Source organism: Microtus ochrogaster, chromosome 16 (genome assembly GCF_000317375.1).
Source record: "Microtus ochrogaster isolate Prairie Vole_2 chromosome 16, MicOch1.0, whole genome shotgun sequence".
Classification (NCBI taxonomy): Eukaryota; Metazoa; Chordata; class Mammalia; order Rodentia; family Cricetidae; genus Microtus; species Microtus ochrogaster.
Genome location: NC_022018.1, coordinates 40,621,167 through 40,643,466, shown reverse-complemented (window position 1 = coordinate 40,643,466; position 22,300 = coordinate 40,621,167). Strand labels below are relative to the sequence as shown.

At 38.7% G+C, this 22,300-nt stretch overlaps 1 protein-coding gene across 3 annotated transcripts in view; it reads right to left on the bottom strand.

Moving 5' to 3' along the window:
• Fars2 (phenylalanyl-tRNA synthetase 2, mitochondrial) overlaps positions 1–22,300 on the bottom strand; it is a 384,286-nt gene that overhangs the window by 308,433 nt on the left and 53,553 nt on the right. Inside the window, exon 3 of one of the 3 annotated variants that reach the window (XM_026782838.1) lies at positions 6,503–6,572. The exons of the other annotated variants lie outside the window; for them this stretch is intronic. The gene's annotated coding sequence lies outside the window, so the exon portion shown is untranslated. The remainder of the gene's footprint in view (positions 1–6,502; positions 6,573–22,300) is intronic. 3 annotated transcript variants of the gene reach the window in all.

Below are 22,300 nucleotides of genomic sequence, written 5' to 3'. Positions count from 1 at the left end.
GCTTTGGAGCCTGTCCTGGAACTAGCTCTTGTAGACCAGGCTGGCCTTAACCCACAGAGATCCCCCTGCCTCTGCCTCCTGAGTGCTGAGATTAAAGACGTGCACCACCACCGCCCAGCTGAATTCACTTCACTTTTAAAGAAAGTAAGTAGATGACATTACAAAAATGCTTATTGTTTTTTGAACCAAAGAACCTAAAAAAAAAAAAAAAAGTCAAACGCACAGCTGAAACTTGGTCAACTATGACAAATACCAAAAAAAAAAAAAAAATTAAAATGGGGGAGCAAAAGAAACGCTCAAAAGTTAAGAGCAGTCTGCCTTTTCTGTGGGGCCAGCTTTGATCTCCAGCATATGTGTGGCTCATGACCCTCTCTAACTGTACTTCCAGGTTATCTTCTGGCATCTGAGGGCACTGAACGCACACAGTACACAGGCATACATGCCTGCAAAACACGAAAGAATTTCTTCAAAATTAATGACTGAACAAATGAATGAACAACACTCACTCCACAGTGCTCACAGAATGGTTTCCATGAGCTCAATATGAAACAAATTAAGTAGGATCACTCATATGACAAATGATCAACAGACATGTACTTTGAAACCATCAACTTGAAAAACCATGAACTGCTTAAAAGGACATATCAATACACAAGGAGTGGTATGGACAGCACCCACACACACACATACACACACCTCCTACTTACATTGTCTATTAGACAGGTATATTTTTCACAGAATCTAGTGCACCTGAGTCCTAGACATGGTTGCAGCCTCTGGTTAACCTTGCTTCTACATGGGGTAGTTCAATATTCTTGACAATCATCTAGCAAATCAACTCTTCTGTAATAATTCATCACCATGTGTTCTCCTGATAAACTCCAGATTGTATATGAGACAACGGAGAAGCTCTCAAAACAGGCAACTGCAGGTCCCACACTCATAAGGGTCTCTAGCTGGTAAACACCAGCCGCCCCTTATCACACATCAGTGCTCTTGGCTTGTGTGCATAAATCTAAGTAATTTTTAGCTCAAATAGTGATTTATTTACCTATCACTGACTTCAAAGCATATTTAAGGCAGGGTTTATAACCATTAGCAAGAAACTGAAACTGGGCATTGCTGCTTGGGGCACATGGCTTCCACTGGTTGCCAAAGGTTCATTACAATATTAATGAGAATGTCATTTGTCAAGATAATTATGCATGAACTTGACAGCTACAGAAAGCAGATATCCATGTGAAAGACAAGCCCAGGGCATATGGATCAGAAGCCTGAGAAATCCCTTGGCACTTCTGTCTTTTGTAATGGTGGCCTTTTGTGTAGATAATGTCTTATTAAAACATTAAGTCTCAAGGAGGAAAGGAAGGGGGAGAAGCAAGTATTAACACAACTATTGTCTATCTGCATAATCGCCTATACCCATTCAAAAGAATCTTTTCATCAGTATAAGTCAGCTGAAAAGTGACTACCAATATCAACCCTTGATAATAAATGCCACGGTTTCAATAATGAGAATTCTGAAAGTGTTTTTCAAACTGGGAATATCTTTACTTACTCAAAAACAAAAGAGCACTCATAAGAAGAGTTTCATGTGGTGGAAGCAGAAGGGATAACGCCACTTTGAAAGGTTTCTCTCTTTTTTTCCACCCTTAAACGCAAGTTCCAAGAGGAATCAGTGTGGATATCTTAAGCCCAAAGGTTAAGATATGTAATTAAATGAATGCATGAGGGATTGACTGCAGATCCTACAAGTTAACTTGAACGCTGGTTAATAAGTGGCATAGGACACTATCGCATTTGGAAGCGATGTGACTCCCAGTCACTCTTGCTATTTTTTACTTCTCAAAGTGTCATGTAAGACAAAGTTCATGTTATCAGAATCTACTAGAATGCATGCTTTCCTAAATATGCCAGAGGAAACTCACCATGCACAAGGTACACAACACACACGCATATGTATGTACACTGATATAAACAACGAGCAAAACAAAAATAGTACATGTTCCTCACTATCTCAAGAAACCCAAGTGAAATAGCAAACTGCTGGCTAATTTCAACATTTATTTATCAGTTTCTTTCTTCCTTATTTTCTACAAAAAAAAAAAAGTTTAACTGGACTATAGTTCTATATAGTTCACATTTGAGGAGAAAGTGCAATATCCACAAACTTGAGTATTTAAACAAGCTTCATAATAATATTAGTAATGCATACACACATAACAGTTTTAAATTTTAAATGTTCAGCTAATGAAAGAGAAGATTTTCACCCAAAAATTATTTAGTAAGCAAAATGTTAATGGCAAATAAAATTAAAATTTGTTTCAAGTCAGCTCATTAATTGCATATTAAAAAACTATTTTAAGGAATTAGAAATATTACTGCTAAGCAGAAAAAAAATGCCCTCTGGGTTAAATTTTTCTCTTAAATATTCTAAATAAGCTGATTTTTATCTATGATTTTCCAAATAAGTTCACTGCATATAAAATCCCAGGCTGCTAGGTCTGGCAGAGTAGTGTGAAACAATGGTCTATATTCTGTCAATTATATTTTAAATAAACGCTGATTAGACAGTAGTCAGGTAAGAAGTATAGGCGGGACAACCAGACAGGAAGTAGAGGCGGGTCAATGAGAACAGGAGAATTCTGGGAAGAGGAAAGCTTGGTCTGAAGTCCTGACCCAGCCACAGAAGAAGCAAGATGTGACTGCCCTGCCAAATAAGGTACTGAGCCACGTGGCTGACACAGATAAGAATAATGGGCTAATATAAGTTATAAGAGTTAATAAGAAGCCTGGGCTACTGGGCCAATAAATTCATAACTAATGTAGACCTCTGTGTGATTTTTTGGGGACTTAACGACTACAGGAACTGGGCAGGACAGAAACTCAGTCAACAGCAGGGAACAAAGTAAGTTAAGCACATGAGCGCATCTAGTCTCGACGCCAGGACTAGTATGGTAAGCAGAGGCCAACATGTTCCAAAGTACCTCCCTACAAATGGAACTGCAGCACAGCCCCCAAAGGCTCCGTGGCTTATTTCTTATTCCTTCAAACTTGAAAACTACACAAAGCCCCATTCACAGACAAAATCATGCTACAGTGAAGCACTGGGTCAGTTTGTCCAGGCTATAGCCCACCCTGTCCAGGCTATAGCCCACCCAGTCTATCATGTTTTATTCAGTATGTTCTCCGTACGATTTCTTCAAAACTTGAAGCAATGTTCCCATTAACATGATTCAAATCTCCAATAAAGTTTTATCTGCATTAAAAACTGTCTTAACTGGATAAATGTTCCTGTAATCTCAGCACTCAGAAACTGAGGTAGAAAAATTTGAGTTCCATACCAGATTGAGTTACACAGCAAAAGCCTGTCATTAATAACATAATAATAACAAGAAATGAGGAGGAAGAGAAGGAGACCGTGGGAACTGAACTCTCTCCTCTTTGTCGTTCATGGCTCATGAAAATACTATATCAGTTAAGACAGTCTGTCTGGGCTAGGAGATGGTGGCACATGCCTTTAATCCCAGCACTTAGGAAGGAGAAGAAGGCGGATCTCTGTGAGTATGAGGCCAGCCTGGTCTACAAGAGCTCATTCCAGGACAGGCTCCAGAGTTACAGAGCTACAAAGAAACCCTGTTCCAAAAAATAAATAAATAAAAATAAGTAAATATATAAATAATTTTAGAGACCGAATAAATAAATAAGAACTATCAGATACTTGAGGATAACGTAAATAAGATATTAAAAAGGAATGCTTTTTTCTAGTGGCACTTCAGTTTTTTTATTTTTTTAATAAATAAAGCTTGACTGAAGATCAGAGAGTTAATCAACCCCACTGATCAACCTTACAGGTGATAATACACACCTTTAATCCCAGTAGCCACACTAGTTGCCATAGAAACTGGGTAGTGCGTGCCTTTAATCCCAGTGGTACACGCTTTTAATTCCAGAACTAGAGAGGATTATAAGACAGGAGGAGACAGTTCTCAGTCTCAGTCTCATTCTGAGATTCCTAGAGACAGGACTGCCATTTTGGACTGAGGTCAAGGAAGAGCCAGTGGCTGGCTGTTTTGCCTTTCTGATCTTCAGGGTGAACCCCAGTTTCTCTCTCTGAGTTTTTATTAATTGTGCTTCAGTTTTTTCAAGTCAAAAGAAATAACTCTGTTAAGAACCCATAACATCCACTCACCTCACAATTACCTTTACATGTCACCATCTATTCTCCTTAGCAGATGTCAAGAGACAGTGGTGAGAAAAGGCAATCCCAGTCAGTGTAGGAAGTCAATTGCAAGCACAGAATCAAACATCACTTTTAAATTAATAATACAAAGATCATTATAATGCACACAGTATATGCTATGTTCAGTATAAGCTTGAACATAGTAGAAAGACAGCAACAGCCTCACCCATTCCCATATATTCTTTTCTCCATGTAAAATACTCTTATATTGCTCTATGAGCTCACTGGTGTTTTAAGGACAAGTAATATTTGAAGGAGTTTTAATTACCAATATACAGAAAATACTGCTAACTTATGATAGTTAATGTTATCCTACAAAGCCACTGTGACTACAGATATAGCAAAGAAAGAAGCGATGTGCACACAGAGAAAATACAGGGTTGATTTCCTGGAAGCTTTCAATCATGTTGTTGTCACCTGATCAATACATAACATTCTATGTGATTCTGTTTAAATGCCCTTTATATGGTTAATATATTGCATCATCAGTAATTTCACAATCAATACCTAAATGAAGCTTCTAACATGTGTTATTTCTCAGTTGCATCTCAAAACTTCCTATACTCAGAGGTTCTAGAAAGAACTTCAGAACAATGGTTGGCAGCCATTTTAAAAAGTAAAATCAATAATAAAAACCATTACCAGTGGCCAAAATATGATACCAAACAGACCAAGCAAACATTCCCTGTTTCAGTGCCAGTTGAAATGTGAAGGAAGAACAGTGCCTGGTTCAGCCACAGCAGCGGCAGGCATGCAGATCAGCCTATCCTCATTTCCCTGCTCCACATGTCAGGCAGTTAGTGCACTATCTCAAGTCCTGATATTAGGTACAATTAATTCTGAAGAGTGGGCAAATACAAATACAGAAGGCTTGCATGATGCACACTGAGTGGACACCAAGACACTGTTCACAGTAGATGCCTCACAGGTAGGGAAAAGGTGGCTAGGAAAAGGAGGTAGAGAAACTTGTGTTTTACTCTAAACTTTTTTATCCTTTGAGTTTTGCAGAGACAGAGAGAGAGGGAGGAAGCAGACAAGACAGAAAACACTCACAATGAAGTTTATGATGATATATGTATATAAGAAAAAAATTTTAGCTTTGGGTTTAAATAGTAAAAAAAAATGAGACAAAGGAAGAAAAAGGGAAAGGAAACAAAAAAATGAAAGAACCATCTATTTTTCCTGCATTAAGGCAACTGTAAGCAGACTCTCACATGAGGAAATGGCATATAAAATGACTTAAAAGCAAATAACACTAACACCTTAAGTTCTTAGTTCCCATGAGCAGAAGAGGCCACAGAGAATACGACACATGCGGAAATTGTTTCCAAAGAACTGCATCAGAAAAGTCATTTTACACTACAGCTATGCTCCACCAGGAAATTTAAATATACTATTTTGTACAACGCTTAAAAATTATTCTGTGTAGAGCAGTAGCTGCTCCCAAAGCCGCCACCAGCAGCAGCAGCATCTGTAAGCAGGATTTTACCCACGTTCCTGAACAGGTACTGAGAGAGTGGGCAGTCGTCACTACTTTAAAAACCCTCAGTAAAGATTCTGAGGTCAATTAAAATTTAGGTATCATGAAAATAAAAACTATAAGCTATTAGAAACATTAAGCTTTTCCTATCGACAACGGTTAACCATTAAAAGAACCTGTGGCTATTTTGTGCAATCACATGAGAGTCACAGACAATAGATACGTGTCATCCGCTTTACATAATTAACATAAGAGAGAAAACTGATCTTTGGTGGGAAATAAAAACAGAACAATACACTCCTCTGGCAAACACTGGTAATGAGTGACCGGAAAGGGGACAGAGAGCACTTCTTAACATTGACGATGGTGTTAAAACCTTGATAGGTTTGAATTATAAAGATGCAAATATTTGCCACAAAGTGATGGATGATATACCTATTATCTGTTTATTTCACTGAATATAGATTTTGTGTGAGTGTATCCTAGTCATGTATGAATATGAGCTCCAGTTAGGTAGTTGTCTGCACTTAGGAGGAAGTCAGCAACTCACTCTGAAAATCTTCCCTCATGAAAAGAAAGATGGATCTATAGATGGAGAGAGGAAAAGCAGGTGAAAAACATGCATGATACATGTTTAGAGAAGAATGAAGGTGGAGCTTTATGGAAATGCACCATGAAGCTGTATGCGTGAAAACCTTCAATAAAATATTAGCAGGATAAAGATTAGGGGCTGGGTTGTACCAAAAGTACTATGGTGCATTCAGGTGTCTGACTCCTACCTGTGGGCACGGATTTCAAATCCTAGAACACTGGGACAGCAGCTTGCGTAGTGAAAATGAGGTGCAGACTCTGATAAAAAAGACAGATTTACTTCAGAAACTTCCATTTCACACACACACAAAAAATAGTTTTAGGCTACAATGACAAAAGCAATGTGAACACATACAGGACAAAATTATTGCTGGAGATAATTATGAATTTCTGACACACATGTACCATGGGCCTTAGTAAGGAATAACGTAACACTCTTTATTCAGGAATACATGAATAACACACACAGAGCTAGGAGAAAGTTTTTACTATGCAGCCCTCAAACTCAGAATAAGCTTTCTTTCTCAGCATCCTTGTGTTTCATTACAAGTGAAAACCACCAGTATAGTCAACACTACCCAACAGCTGGCTTCATGTCTTGACTCCACAGATGGCTGATTTTCTGGGACATCAGAAAGAGGGTGGCTGGGAGCTGAAGGCACTGCTGGTCTAGAGCCACTGTTTCACACCACCAGGCCATGAAGCCATCTCCAGCACGCCACGGTGTCTTTTAATGAGATTTCTCCAGTTATTTTGGTGACAAAGCATTTGGGAAAAAAAGGAAAGTGAAAAGAAAAAAAGAAAAAAAAGGTATAGATTCACTATGACAAAATACTTCAAAACCAAAAAGTCCATTTTCTTTTTAACTATCTAGGAAAGATTACAGGCTTATTTTCTGACTTTGACACTTATTTGAAATTCAGATTCTTTAGTATAACTTCATATGAGCTGTGGAGACAATTAATATAATGTGAAAATCTCAGGATAAAGTCAGAGAACAAAGAAAAGGGACGTTCTTAAAGTTCAAACTCCTTCCTACGCCGCTTCACAGCATTGAACTGTCTGCTGCTCTCAGACACACAGTCCACACACTGAGTTGAAATTCTTCCTCTGCACATCGCCATTGCCCTGTTCTGCAGAAGCACATGTGAGTGTGTGTCTGTGTGTCTGTGAGTGTCTGTGTGTAAGAACTGATGGGGAAAGCCCCTCATCAAGGAGTTCCAGCTTCAGCTACCTTTCTCTGTAAACAAACTGCTTCTCTTAATTTAATTTACCTCATTGGGAGGTAACACCCACTCAAGTGTGTTGTGTGAGTCCAGTGCCGTGGCTGTAACAAAATCCTGAAGCTCAGCAGGTTATTTGATTCACAGTCCTAGAAGCTCAAGGTCAGAACCTGATGACAGTCTCCTCGCTGGGAAAGTCCTGAAGTCACACAAGGGATCACACAGCATGATGAAACAGGAGGCTGGAGTAAGTTTCTTCCGAACCCGCTTCTTATATAGCCACTGGGATTAATACTTGGATTCTACCCTGATGACCTTGTCTAACCCCAATCTTGCTACAAAGGCCTCACTTCTAAACTCCAGAGAATAAAAGTTCTATCTTCCTACTACTACACAATAGAGACTCAAGTTGCACCCAAACCGACAGCCCCTAAGCCAATGAGCCTCACAGTCTATGTGGTCCTAGCACTCCTTGATAGTTTTCAATATCAAAAGATAGCCTGCACTAAGATTTTCACCTCTACAGCAGAGCAAAGCACTAACATCACAAGAGACAGTTATTTCCTGACCATCACCTCCAGCTGAGTCACTAAGCATGCGGTTCCCACGAATCAGTTCACTCAGTCACCATCCTGTAGTAATATGAGCGGTGGGGCTGCGTCCCCGGCACCCGGCCACCCACATGGCTAGCTTAGCTTATGCCCCGAAATAATTACACCAAAACTGTATTCTTTTAAACACCGCTTGGCCCATTACATCTAGCCTTTTCTCGGCTAACTCTCACACCTGGACTAGCCCATTTCTAATATCCATGTAGCTCACGAGCTGGCTTACCAGGAATGATCTTAACCTGCGTCTGCCTGGAGTGGGAGAACCATGGCGACTCACTGACTCAGCTTCTTTCTCCCAGCATTCTGTTCTGTTTTCTCCGCCTACCTAAGGGTTGGCCTATCAAATGGGTCTAGGCAGTTTCTTTATTAATAAGAAATCACTCCCACATCACCATCCTGCTGCAAGTCCACCATTTCATAGAAGCGGGACAAGGTAACTTCCACCTGTAATCACAACACTCAGGAAGCTGAGGCAGGAAGATGCCATGATTTCAAGGCCAGCTTGGGTCATATATAGCAAGAAAGTCTTGCGGGGAGGGGAACATAAGATGCTGAAGTTACATAGCATAAACTCCAGATCCAACTACGAAACTCAAATCATACTATTTTGGATCAAGAATAAATTTCAGTTCCCCAGGCCAAGTCAGCTCACGCTCCATTCTGTTTCTGACTGATGAGCAGAGCAGAGCTTATCATCCTGTAGGAAGGTAGCAATTTGGTTCTTGCTCTAACATTGGACCACATTTTCAACAGCCTCTCCTGTCAACAGACTAGAGAGTTATAGTATATTCAAATGGTAACAAAATGGTCTTTTATGGGAACCCTAGCAGTGGGACCAAGACCTCTCCCTGACATTTGAGCTGGCTCTTTGGAACCTATTCTCTTGTTGGGATGCCTTGCCCAGCCTTGATATGCCATGCTTTGTTGACTGACATGGAAGGCCTTATCCCTTCTGAATGGAGATGAAGGAGGAGTGGATGGGGGTGAGGGGTAAAATGGAGGTGAGAGGAGGGAACAGAAGGAGAGGAAGGAGGGGAAACTGTGTTTAAAATATAAAATAAATTTTAAAATATATATATATTTAAATATTAGGAAAAAATATGCAGCTAGAAGCCACCATGTATGAGAAAATGGAATTTGAAATCTATCACAGAGCCAAACACCTACAACCTGTTTCCAGACTTAAGGTATCGGGTCACTTTCCACTTCTATGTCCACAAACCCACTCCTACACAGCAATGGTATCAAAACAGCTGCAGAGGTCGAGGCACCAGCCCACAGCAGTGGCCACTCCTACACACAACTGCAGTGATATTTCCAAATCACACTTTAGACTTACACCAATGTCGACCTGCAGGCTATCTGCTCTGAAACAGCACATCAAACAGAGTGACTCTGTGACATTAAGAGCGCTGAAACAGATTCATCCATTTGGAGGACCACATACCTTGACACAAGCAGAGCATGGGAGGACACAGCAAAGAACCATAGCACACTTCAGATCTGAGCAAGGACTGTCCCAGCCATTAGAATGAACAAGGGCCACTTCAAATATGTACTGAATATTTGAGATAATAATTTTTTATTCCTTAAAGAAACTAGAGGAATAATTTCACTGTTTAAATTTTTAACCTGTAAAACTTATATGGCCTGCCAGGCAGTGGTGGCGCACGCCTTTAATCCCAGCACTTGGGAGGCAGAGGCAGGTGGATCTCTGGGAGTTCGAGGCCAGCCTGGTCTACAAGAGCTAGTTCCAGGACAGGAACCAAAAGCTATGGAGAAACCCTGTCTCGAAAAAAAAAAAAAAACAAACATATGACCATCAGGGAGGCATGAGTTTGTACGAGACAGAATGGTTTTGCTCCCACGGGTCACTCCCAGACAGGTCCATGTGATAATAGCTCCTAGGAGAACTTCTCCTTCCAATCCCCCAAAGTGCCTGCCGCACTTAGGCACCCACATCCCAGGGCATCCACAAACCCATGGAGCTGTACAGCTTGAGGATACTTTAGCATAGCTCTACTTTTTCACCTCCTTTCAATTTCCCTACACAGGGAGCCAGATCATAACTACTGTACTGTAAGTTTCTCTCAATTTTTCCAGTAAGAGAAAGTCAAAACATTAACAACTGCAGCATCTCATCTGTACTGGGCTGGAGAGAAATGAAATAAATACAATCAGATTGTTCAGATGACACTGAAAAGAACAATGCTCAGTTTCAGTCCTAGGACATAAATAGAGATAAGGAAGATTACTCTATACTTATCAAATGAGCAATAAATCCACTAAGAAGCTATCACAATTTTCAGCATACACAAGCTGAGCACAGGTGGATCCAATTTTTAAAAAAAAATCTACTAGAGAGGCTGGAGAGATGGCTCAGTGGTTAAGAGTACTGATTGCTCTTCCAAGGTCCTGAGTTCAATTCCCAGCAACCACATGGTGGCTACAGATCTGTGTTGAGATCTGCTGCCCTCTTCTGGCCTGCAGGCACATATGCAGGCAGAACACTGTATACACAATAAATAAATAAATATTTTAAAAAATCTGCTAGACAGAAAACTCCCAATACACTGATAGTGACGTCAATACCCCACTCTCACCAATAGACAAATCATTTGGAAAAAACAAATGAGACAAACACTGGAGTTGAATGATACCATAAATCAAAGTACCTAAAAAGCATATATAGAGCATTCCATCCAAATGCTAAAGAATACACAGTCTAATCAACAGCCCATTTTCTCCAACCATGTTTTAGGATACAAAGTAATTCTCAATAAATATGGGAAAATGAAATAACATCTTGCATTCTACCTGACCACAATAATAAAGTTGGATAGCAATGGAAAAAAAAGAAAGTACACAAACTCATGGAAACTGAACACACTACTAAATGATAACTGGATAAAGCAAGATATCAAGAAGTATTATTAAGACTTCTTAGAATTCAATAAAAATTAAAATAGAACATACCAAAATCTATGAGACGCAATAAAGGTGGTACTGCGAGGAAAGTTAACAGGACTAAGTACCAACATCAAAATATTTGGGAGATCTCAAATCAATAAATTAAAAGATGCACCTGAATGGCTTAGAAAAATAATATTCAAGAGAGAATCAAAATCAAAACTAAAAATTAATAAAATAGAAACAAAAACTACAAAGGTTAGTTGTTTGCAAATATTCACAAGATTGACAAAACTAGTCAGAATCACCAAAAGAAAAAGAGAAAAGACCCAAATTAATGAGAGACAAAAGGAAGACATTACAACAGACACTGAGGAAATTCGGAAAATCATAAGAACATTGTTTTAAAATTTTATATTCCACTAAAATTGAAAATCTAAAATATTAATTTCTAGATGCAGATGACCTAACAACATTAAACCAAGGTGAAGTAAGTAGTGCAAACAGACCCATAACAATAAAAGAAGTAATCTTAAAAAGTCCCAGAACCAGGCTTCAGTGAAGAATTCTACCAGGCTTTCCAAGAAATAACATCAATACTCTGCCAATTGTTCCACAAAATAACTGGTACCAACAGGGGAGCTCTATCCTATTGGCTTTCATAGTGCTGGAAGGAGAAAAAACAATCAACTGTGTCACCCAATGGTGAACCCAGTGGGCTACAATAATGACCAACCCTGCAAGACAAGCTCAGTGATGCAATCATAGAACAAATATTATGGAAGCGACCAACCACTTTCTTCTTAAAGTTCACTCCACAAGACAGAACTTATGTCTGATACTGGTAAGTGGGCCAAACACCCATGGCTGGCTAGGTCCTACAAGGGAATCTATGCTATTATTCTGCTAAATAGACACAGGAATAAATTTTTCCTTAAGTTCTTATCTTTATACCCAAAGAATAATCCATCTCTCATCCCTAGCAGAGAATATTCTTTTTACAGTAGATGACAGATAATACACAGAACCACCACGGGTCAAGATGCAGAGATAAGAATGCAGTGAAGCTCATGTCACAACCACGTCACATCACCACCTCTTTCCTCACCAAGGCTCAGGACCATCATGAAAGAGAGCACAGAAAGGCTGTAAGGGCCAGAAGTAGTGGAAAACTTCAGCAAAACAGTACTTTCTGGACACAGCAGTGGCACTAGACACAGTAGCTATGACTGCTAAGACTTGCACAGGATCAAGCAGTCAACATCCAGGCATGAATAGGGGAAGGACACATGAAGTCTCAGCCCCAGCTAGTTTTTTTCACAAAGCCAGAGAAACTACTCATGTGGTTCAAAGAAAGGCAAAAGGAGAGAGAACAACTATGTCTAATATGTCTATAAGTGAAGGGATTTTCTGGTGCAGACTTCTGTATATTTTATGTATAGAATCATATCTTCTGAAAATAATGATACTTTGGTGTCTTTTCTTACATGCATTCCTTTATATTCTTATCTTTTATTGTTCCAGCTAATATTTCATGCATTATGATAAACAGGAAGGTACATCACCCAAACCCAGAAGTATATGGACAGCACAAATGAAAGTTGAGGAACTATTAAATTATTTTTATAAAAAAGATATGAAGTGAGGTGGGGTACAAGGGAGAAGTTAAAGGGACAGGTTGAAGCTAACTATGATTTAAAAAATCCCTGTATGAAATTCTCAAAATTATTTAAAAAGAAAGACAACATGAAGTTGAGAGAGAAAAGTGGGAGGAGGCATATCAGGTAATTTAAAAGGAAGAAAAATGTGTGGATTTGATCAAAATGTAAGAAATTCATAAGCAATTAAAAAACAAAAGATCCTATGATAAACCAAGCATGGTACATAGACCAGTAATTCAAACAGTTGGAGGATACAGAGAGGAGAATCATGAATTCAAAGCCATGATGCTCAGTAGCCTACTGAGTTTGAAATCAGCCTGGTCTACATGAGATCCTAACTTACATAATCAACAAGAAAATCAGAAGGCAAATTTGATCATCTTAAAGAAAAGGGAATGAAATCCAGAAAAGATTTGGTTTAGTTTAAGATGCAAGACAGTCTACACTGTACAGACTGACTTTGTGCAGCCAGCATTTCCAAACACTGAAGGATCATCTTCAAAATATCCTCATAAGTAAACTGAGCCACCCATACCTTAGCTGATGAAAAAACTCATCCTGCCATATCATCCCAGTGAAGCCCAACCATCAAGGGTTCCACATAGCCAAGCAATGTTAAATTGCACAATGACATAAATGTGACACATTTATATTAGTTGGTTAAAAACTAGTGAAATTATTAAAAAGTGCTGCTGATAATAATAACACAATCTGAGACCAAGTGGATATAATAAAGGATCTGAATGTTATACCCAATAGTTAAGTGGACAAACAACCTAAGCTGATTAACTTAGTATGCTAAGGAAAGAGAAAGAAACACCAAGAAAGACTATGGTAACTAAAGTCTGCCCAAGCAACAAGTGACAAGGAAGGAACCTTAAAAAAACATCACTAAAATACAAAGCCCAAACCGGCACTGTAAAATGCCAATAACTGTGGCTCAAACTGCAATCAAATCCGTCAGGAGAGGGTAGCCAGGATCTCCTAAGATAAAAGGTAGCAGGACAATGCCCCGATCTAATTCATGCATTCCTATTCTCTCCTTTATATAACACTCACCAGTGAACCCTTACTTAAAACTGCACTGACGATTTATTTCAATGGTTAGAACTAGTATTCCTGCTGACAGAAGCAGAATTTGAGCTACAAAATAACTAGTTTGCAAAACTGTCCAAGTTTCAATGTAACATATTTTAATGTTTTAAAAATTCCATTTATGCTGCATAAGTCTTAGACATAAAAATATCCATTTATAACCAGGAATGTTACACTGCTTTAGTTCTCGCTCTAGTAAAGACAAATCAATGTCTAACCTTTGTATATTAAATTTGGGTCATCTTTTCCAGGGACAAGTTGTGGAAAAAGAGGACAGCGCATGATAACAGAAAAAGCCAGTACTATTTCTAAAACATGGCTTACATTTTCTTACATTTCTTACATTGAAAGCTAGCTCATGCTGGGTATGCAATGAGCTTTGTGACAACTGGTTACAAGGAAGCTGAGGAGGAAAGTTCTTGTTTTAGTTAGCTTGCTTTTAGAGTCTCCTATAGCCCAGACAGATCTATAATTTACTGTGTAGCCAAAATGAGCCTGAATTCCTGATCTTCCAATTCCTTCTTTGGAATATTAAGATTACAAGGTCAGTTTTATGATTATATCTAGGGATTATACCTTCATGTGGGACAGGTGTAAACTGAAGTTTCTGTCCCACCTGGTCTGTCAGACATTGATTGAGTCCCAAAGAAGCACACAGAGACTTATATTAATTACAAACTGTTTGACCTATTAGCTCAGGCTTATTATTAACTAGCTCTTATAACTTAAATTAACCTATAATTCTTATCTTTGTTTAGCCACATGGCTTGGTACCTTTCATCAGTGAGGCATTTTCATCTTGTTTCCTCTGCATTTGGCTGGTAACTGCATCTCTGCCTTTCCTCTTTCCAGAATTCTCTTAGTCTGGCTGCCCCGCCTATACTTACTGCTTGGTTATTAGTCAATCAGCATTTTATTAAACCAATACAAGTGAAAAATCTTAACAGTGTACAAAAGCATTATCCAACAGCTGTTCCCCATTTTTTTCTTTTCAAAACAAGACCCTGATTCTAATCTCCTTTGATTAGCACTTTTGCTGATCATTATTCATAATAACTAGAAACCAACACACTAAAGAAAGACAAACATCCATAATCCATTTTTGGAGAATGTGGGTATAGTTTTCTAGGCCACTTCCTGCTGAGTGGGAGCTCGGGTAATCTTATGAGGATCCAAAGAAAAATTAGGATTATGGTCAAGTTCTGGCTGGAACATTCTGTGAGGCTGGATTGTCTCAGCCAGCAGTCTTGAAGCTCTTCTGGATGTAGAACTCAGAGAAAACTGGAACAAAATGTTGGATCATCTGAGCTATCTGCTCCTAACAGAGAGTTTCTAAGGGACCTTCCTTGATAAAAACTTACTTTTCTTAACCCAGAATGACTCCATGGCATCTCATTTCATGTGGAAACAAAAATAAAATATCTTCTCCAAAGTAACATATATTTTGACTTAAATTTTGATGTCAAGTCATTTTCAAAATATATAGGTTGGATTAATCCAACAGCATTTATAATCAAATGTCTTTTAGCAGCTGTTGCTCCTTCCTCAGCAATCAAACAATTCAAAAACAACACAATAAACTTCAGTTACAGTATCTAGATTTGTACACTGAAGTTTCTGCCCCATCTGGTTCCTCAGTTGTTTAGTCCCAAAGAATCACACAGAGGCTGATGTTAATTATGAACTGTTTGCCCTATTATTTCAAGCTTACTATTAACTTGCTCTTACAACTTAAATTAACAAACACAGTGGATGCCACCCCAAAAACTTTTTAAAACTCCCACAATTTCCAGTTACTTGGGCATGAGAGGGCCCTAAGATTTTAAATTGATAAGACCACAATGGAAGAGCTTCCAAAGGAAGAGCTGGTGTTTTTCTGTGTACTATAACCCTGAACAATATACTTACAGCTAAGATTATTGTCTATTCTCAGAGTGTTTGTACCAAAAAAGCAATCTTAGCTTCAGATTTATTTTAATCCCACCACAGAAAAGATGGTGTTGCATAGGTAAGACTAAAATGTTAAGGGGAAAGCAGCTGAAATCAAATCAACTACCTGTATACTTCTGCAGTTGTTCTACGAGGTCAGACAAGAACTCTGGAATAAAGAAGTAGTTCTCTGCTTCTTCCAGTCTCCAAAAAGGCATCAAGCAAATGGAGCCAGCAACTCTGAAGCCACAAGGTCGCCATAATAAAATCTATTCTTGTTTCTCCCTTCTTTACAAAAGTCAAATAAACGCCCATAAGAAGAAAAAGGAAACGGGTGAGTACAGGTATCTGTTATCTGAAACATTTCTGATATAATGTGATCTTAAAGCTGGTTGTACTACAGAAAAGTATTAGTTATTTTTCACTTTCCTCTTTTCTAAGTATTATCAGTTATTTCATTACTACTTATACAATCTCAACAAAAAAAAATTTCATATGCTAAACAACTCAACATAATTTGGTTTCACCTAACAGCAGTGACAATAGTTTACATTATAACCAATTAGTAGTTGTTAAAAAAAACATTAATTTCAAACTATTTGTTCAAAATAAGTATTCAACAGTTTCTATCTGAATGACAGCTGTGCACTTAATTACAATAATTATAGATGTCAACACTGGTCAAAAATAACATCAGCACATGAGTACAAGACACAAAGAATAAAAACACATCTATTAATAGCATTATAGATACAGCCCATCCATACATAAGGTTTCCAACATTGAAGGAGAAACAGAAAGTACTTGTATAGTGTTAACTGTGCTTCTTCACCTGGCACTGAACTTGCTTCTTATTGCCAGGTCTAAGAAAAGTATTATGTCTCAGTCAGGCCTACACTGTCTAACAGATCACAAAGAGGATCAGAGAGAGACACAACAGAAGCAGACAAAGCCTTTGCAATAGTTTAACCACTGAAAGCAATGGCATGGGTTTAAAAACAGGAATTCAGGTCAGTAGCTCTGCAGGGCATGGGTACATGTGTCTAGGAAACCTAAGTTCTCAAGGGCAAATGTTAATGGATGATGACTGGTCTGACAAGCCAAATTCACTTCTATTAGTGTCATATAAGTCCTCAGATCATCAGGGAAATCAACAAACCCTAATCAATACAAAACACCTTGTCTTTCAGATAGATCAGATATGCACATAATAAATAGGCAGCAATGACCAGGATTGGAAGCAGGATTTACCTGTCAAGACTACCAACATGGCCAGATGCATTCTTTTTCACTACTTGGCAACAAAGCTTTTCTGACTAGTTTCCTTTATGTTAAGTGATTTACAATTATTTTCCCTTTAAGAGCAGTAAGAAAATACTACAGAGAACCAAGGAAAACTGTGCACAAGAACTACTAAATATCTCCTACTTTAGGCTGTATTCTTTAAGATTACTGACATACTATGCAGGATGGAAGCCACAATTTCTGATTCTAGGGTTTGTTTAGGGTAAAATCTTGTCATCACAATCACCGTTACCACCATGTCCACAGCCACTTTCTGAAATCACAGATACTAGGACTGTTGAAGCTCTTTACATGCGTTATCCCATTTTCCAGGGCTACATCTATAGACTTCTGGATTTTAATTCTGTACTTATAAATGTATATTAAAAATTCATCTTGTCAGGCACAACACCACTTGCACTTTGGAGGCAGATTAAGGGAGATCTCTATGATTTCAAGGCCAGCCTTTCTGTAAATAAAGGCCCAGGCCAGCCAAGGCTACATAATAAATTAATCTCACATAATTCATATATAACTCAATGTATGGAAATAAAACTCAAATAAGAGAAATTTAAATGGTAAGCTTACACTGTTCCCTATACCTCCACATGTGCTTCATATGTGCACATACATACATATGGGACATCCACACATCCTCAGACTTAATTTTCAAACACATTCTTAACACACCACTTGCATCTTTTTTAAATTAAGAATCTGCAATGATGGCATCCTATGGTTACACAGCAGTGAGGACAGGTCCAGTTTACCATCTAAAAGAACCAAACTATTGACACTTGTTTTTCTACTGAAGATCTATAGGTTGCTTCAAATATTTTGTATAAATGAGTAACTCTATGAAAGGCATACTGTACCTGCATGTTTACATATACATAGAAGCATTTTTAGGACAGACTAAAGCTTCTGGGTTTTAGGATGGTTTCCAAAACATCAAAAGGTTTACATGTTTAACTTTTAACAGAGAGGACCTAACAGAGAGGACCAAACAGAAGAGCTAGAGGAAGAGTTTGGAGAAGAGACAGTACCAGGTAGGTCTCCTTCTGATAGTGTGTGTGAGCCATGCTGAGATGCTCTTCATAATAATTTACAGAAGAAACCTATAAAAATAGGTTCCTCTACACTGCCAGGTACTTTTTCTAAAACAAAACTATGCAAAATGAAGAAGGCACAAAAATAAATGTTACATTATAAAAACTCCTGTTATTTAAATAATCAGACCTCACATCAAAGCTTTAAATAAGACCTAAAGTGCATTTCTAAGAAGATGTGACTAACATCAGGGCAGCCCTAAGGACTCTTAGGTATCCTGGAGGCAATGCGGCAGATAGAGAGACTGCCTGGAAGAGATTCATTGAAGAGGTAAGAGATGAGGCTCTAACATCTGTTCAATGAGTCAAGTCTGAAGAGTCTAAAGCCCACAGAGATGTGGATAACAGTAAGTGCTATAGGACAAGATGAGCCTCAGCAGAATTCACAGTCAGTACAGATAATGACAGAACACACTTTTGGTTGAATGGACTGGCTAGGGACACATGGGTCTTCTCTGAGTTATCAAGGGACTAATCAAATAACACAAGCAAAAAGTGCTAAAAAAGCATAGAAACAACAAACAAACCTTCCCCAAAAAAGTGTGTGAAAGAACCAGCCATACTCAGAGGTAACGATTCAGAAAGATACTAGTCTCTGTTCCACATACACAGATCCTCAGAAGAAGGCTGGTTGCCTAACAAGAAAGTCCTTGCTTAGACACACTCTAGCCTAGAAAACCTCAACTTGAAATGATAAATAACAAAGTAAAAACAAACTTCAACCTTTCCACTTATTATTTTATATTCTGAATGTATCTTCAGTTCAATCATTTTGAACCAGAGGGAACAGCATGCTCCAGCTAAAGCAAGACAGATGAAAGCACCCAGGACAACACCCAGGAATTTGGCTTACACAAGATGGGTGAGTCCCACATACAAGCCTTTCTGCATCTCACACATCTCAGGCACAGCCAACGTGCTGCACATCACTTAGTTATCAGATCTTTTACTTGCTTTCTAATTTCTCTGACATAACGTGAACAAATCAGTAAAAGGTGTTATAAGCAGAGATTTCTTTGTAACACCCCATCCCACAGCCACTTCTAAATAATCACTCAGAGGCTTAATAATAATTACAAACTGCTTGGCCTCTTCAGGCTTATTACTAACTAGACACTTGCAGAATACAATAATTTGAGCCCTGTCCTGTGACCAGGGAATCCTAAGTGGCACAACCAGGCAGACATGTGAGAAATCCCAGAGATGTGGTCTCTAGCTCTGGTTACTCTCCCATCTACACAGTACCTTAAAACTGCAACCCCTTAGTCAGGAAAAAACTCTGTGAAGAAAAATGAAAACAGCCAAGCAAAATAAGAGAAAATTTAATTTTTTAATCAAAACTTACCTAAGTATAAGCTTGAAAATATAAATCTCTGAGAAATAAGATTGAAAAAATATGCTGGAAAATCAAGAATCACCAAGTTACTATCGACCACAGCCACGCTTAAGTCCTTTAGAGCATAGTACAGCCAAGTGTATGTATATTCTGATATTCTACACAAATCTGATACCTACCATCAAGACAGAATAAAAAATATATACTGAAAAGTACACTTTGCAATAATTCAAAGAATTATGAAATTTGGCTAATACCATCTACTGATGAATTATTTTATGTTTCATAAGATTCCTCTTTTTATCCTAACATGAATAATTTTCTTTCCAAGGTTTGAATGAAATTAAAGCACAGTGGACATTTGCCCCATTATCATGTAAGGAAGGTCTCTCTCATGCACACAGCTATTGTAAATGTCCATGCCATCAAACAAACAAACAAACAAAAAAATGAATCTTCTTACTTCAGTACATAATATACATAACACTGAGGCAAAAGGGCAGAAACAGCTCAATAAACACCTTCCAGTCAAACACGGTGGCAGACAACAGTGTTTGACTGGCACTCTGGAGGCAAAAACAGGAGGATCAATAGTTCAAGCCCATGTCTCAATAAATAAAATAAAACCAAGATACAAAATGGGAGAAAGCCCAGGGGCCTTCACAACACTACAGAAAGAACTACGGGGCAACTAAGGAATGCTGAGAGAAGAGATGATCTTCTCTAGGAAAAGCACGTCAATTAGTTAACCACTCCAAAAAGCCCCGAGAACAGACATGCAAGGAACGTTATAAACGGAGGAGGTTATATCTTATATAATTCAACACAGTTCATGAAAAAGAGGCCACTAATTTGAATAAAAGCAAACAGAAGTGTATGGGAAGGTTTGGATGAAGGAAAGGGAAGGAGTCGTGATGCAAATATAATCTCAAAAGATAAAAATAAAAAATAAATAAAAAAAGACAAAAATCTACACGACCAGGCAGTGCTTAACCAAATTAAATCCCAAAGAATATTTGCCTGTGTGGTCTATGCAAATGCCAGGCAGTGTCAAGAACTGGCACAACAGACGGCAGAGAGTTAACAATTGGTAGATGGACAGCAAACATTTTGCATCGCAACCATTATGTAAAAGACAGCTGGAAGGCGTATCTACCATAGCACGGAATAAGCACAGTCAACCCACATACTGGAAAATTCTCTTCCTATTTCAATCATTCAAAATTCTGAATCTTATCTGACAGAGAGACTCAGTAAGGAGAGCATGGCTAAAATTACAAGACTCACCCTGATGAACTGTTCCTAAGTTGACTGTTAGTTGGGCATTTTTCTATTAGAATGATGTTTACAGAGGACTAAATATAGAATAACTGAAACAGAGGAGTTTCTGAACTGGGTAAGTACCCATCAGAGGAAGGACTGTATCAGAAAGGGAACAAGACAAGAAAGTTCTCACTCAGGACACACTCAGAGGGTGAATTGCTCCAGGACTGCCTTCCACAGGAAAGGCTGACTGGTGAAGGCATACATGGTCATGTTGAGAGATAGGTCCAGGGAAAGATGAGCAGAGTAGAACAAAACTCAGAAAACGTGCAATGGTAAAATTCTCCGTGACAGGCAATCAGGTTCATAACCGAGGTTTTTAATTCCACAGGCTACATTGGAACAGGTTGAATGAATAGTTCTCTTTTTAACATTTATTTTACTATTTGATCAAGAATTTCAAAGGTGATTATAGTATTTACATTTTCTTCCCACAGTCTCTCACATCCAGATTCTCCACCCATTCCTATTCAATTTCATGACTTCTTAATTATTGCTACATGTCTGTGTGTATTCACATACATAAATAAATACATCCTACTGGGTCCCTTTAGTATTACTCAAATGTATATGTGCTTAAGAATGAATACTTGAGATTGGAAAGCCTATCAGGATGAGCTGGACAGTTATATGTCAACTTGATGCAATCTAGAGTTATACAAAAGGAGGAACCTCAATTGAGAAAATGCCCCCATAAGATCCTGTTGTGCTATTGATGGGGAGAGTCCAGTCCACTGTGGGTGGAGCCATCCCTGGGCCGGTGATCCTGGGTTCTATAAGAAAAGCAGGCTGAGCAAGCCATGAGGAGTAAGCCAGGAAGCAGTGTCCTTCACCATGGTCTCTGAATCAGCTCCTAACTCCAGGTTCCTGCTCTACTGGAGTTCCTATCCCAGCTTCCTTCAATGATGAACTGTGATATGAAAGTGAAAGCCAAATAATCCCTTTCCTCCCCAACCTAATTTTTGGACATGGTGCTTCATCAAAGCAATGGAACCCCTAATTAAGACAGGAGAAGACTGATTCTCCCTTTTTTAGCGCTATACTTTGCTTAGAGCCTTGAAGGGAACCATGGATTTGGCTGGCCTACCTGCCTGGAGAGGCACAAGTGTTTCAGGCTAGAGCCCACGGTTCCAGATCTTAAGGCAGGAAAGCAACCTTTAATCTGGGCTTTACCTTCTGCTGGAAGACTATATAAGGACAATGGAGGAAGAAAGGGTTCCTTCGGTCTTTACCTGCTTGCCCTCGCCTTGCCAGCACATCCATTTCTTCACTAGGGAGCCCATTTCTTTGGGGATCCTAGCACATACAGAAGACGAGCTGAGACACCCAGCTCATGGGTCTGATCAACTCAGATAATTGGACTTCACATTCAATGCTAGCTAGCCATTACTGGACTGCAGCCTGTAAGTCATTCCAATAGAGTGTGTGTGTGTGTGTGTGTGTGTGTGTGTGTGTGTGTGTGTGTGTGTGTGTGTGTGTGTGTTGTGTGAGCAAGAGAGAGAGAG